This window comes from Sinocyclocheilus anshuiensis, unplaced genomic scaffold (genome assembly GCF_001515605.1).
Source record: "Sinocyclocheilus anshuiensis isolate Anshui unplaced genomic scaffold, SAMN03320099.WGS_v1.1 scaffold943, whole genome shotgun sequence".
NCBI lineage: Eukaryota > Metazoa > Chordata > Actinopteri > Cypriniformes > Cyprinidae > Sinocyclocheilus > Sinocyclocheilus anshuiensis.
Window position 1 is genome coordinate 273,785 of NW_015542391.1, and position 1,847 is coordinate 275,631.

General features: G+C 36.9%; 1 protein-coding gene across 1 annotated transcript in view; it reads right to left on the reverse strand.

Moving 5' to 3' along the window:
* The window catches only part of wwc1 (WW and C2 domain containing 1), a 51,078-nt gene that overhangs the window by 47,961 nt on the left and 1,270 nt on the right, over positions 1 to 1,847 (reverse strand). The window lies entirely within an intron of this gene.

Below are 1,847 nucleotides of genomic sequence, written 5' to 3' on the forward strand. Positions count from 1 at the left end.
TTTTCCTCCCATACGTTTTTAACAATTCATTTTACATTATTATTATTATTACTACAAATGAAGGCACAAAAATAATAAATTGTCCTATATTGTTTATATAGAACAATAGACATAAACAAGATAAAAAGGAAAGCATATGACAGCGGGAAGATTTAAATCCTGTGATTAAACACCACCTATATGTCATGAGCATATACAGTCCACTATACCACAGCTAATGTCTCCATTCTCTAAATAAAGGTTGTAACCATTAGTGCTTGGATTCCAATTACTGATACTTCAGTTCGTACTTTTGGCTCCTTACGATTTTGAATTCTTGGCTACATTCTCAACCAGGAAAATTGAAACCTGGTTATTCCATTCAAAGATGACAGTTGCCAGCATGATTACAAAAATTGATGAAAATTGGGGACAAATTTAACATGTAAACAAATCACATGTAACATAACCTCAGTCTGGCAAAACACAAAACTGATTTAGGCCTGCAAGTACTTCCTTCTACAAAAATTACATATTGTTGTATGTTAATATCAGGGAACCAGGAATATTACTTAAAAATAAAACACAGCTACTCAAAAAAATGACTACATGAAAAAGATTATCACTTACACTAGCCACTGATATTACACATAAATTACCCAACCAAATTTTTCTAACAGTTCCAAGCAGCACATTATTATTATTTAATGTCTGGAGGGCTATCAACGCCTCAGCAACTCCACAGGTAGGCTGTCAAATGGGAGCTCATTACCAAGTAGAGCCACTAACATTAGAACACCCTGTCAATTAACTGTTGCTCAGCAGAAAGAACCAGCCATCTGAGAGATGCATGCAGGGGGATGGAGGGAGGTGGGTACGCTGACAGTTTTGGGTCAGGATTTGAAATATTTGTCATTTTTAATCAGCGCCTTTGATGCACCACTGTGCAAGAAGACCAGCCAACCAGGCATGAGCATGGAAACGTCTGTTATGCCTCAGCTTTTGTTTCCGTTCAGTTGCTCAGCTCAAAGCTGTTGAGTTTTCTGCACCATTTCAGTATAACAAAATTACACTGGGGTTAAATGGAAAAAAAAATAAAAAAAGTGGGGCTGCTTCAAATCACCCAAAAATTCTGCCATCACATTTTCTTTTCTTTTCTTTTTTTCTTTGGCCTTTGCTTTATAATCCCCCATTTATTTCTGTTAAACACAAATGAAGATATTTGAAAAAAAAAGAAAAAACCATTTTTTTTTTGTCTACAAAAAGTTTTTGGGGTCCAAAACAACACTGGTCCCCACTGACTTTCAACGCATGGACAAAAAAAAAACACACACATAGAAACATTTTTCAAAATATCTTCATTGGTGTCCCACAAAATAAAGTCATTTGTGTTTCGAACAACATGTTGGTGAGCAAATAAATACAATTTTTAGGTGGAGTACCCATTTAATTTTGACCAAAAACACAGCTCTTGTATCAAATGAACAAGTGTGGAATGCACTGAAAACTATTTGACCATTCTTGTTAAAGTTTGCACAGCTCGGGTGCACTTTGACTCGCTGTGAAACGGTTTTTGAGGGAATCAGCTGTGGGTTTCGCTCGTGCTAAGGAATGTGTCCCAGGTACTTGTTTACAACTTTCTGCCATCTTGGTATCCTGGCTACAGGCAAACCTGTTGCACCACACAAAGGGGAAAAATATGCAGTCTGATTGCTATCACCTTTCCATTTCTGTGCACCTTGTAAATTACTACATCGGTAAAAGCCCAAAGGAAGAAAGGAAAAACACACCCGGTGCACAATTGCTGAACATACCAGAGCTTGAGCTACTGGAGCTTGAAAACATTCTAATATAATCTTAGGCATTCC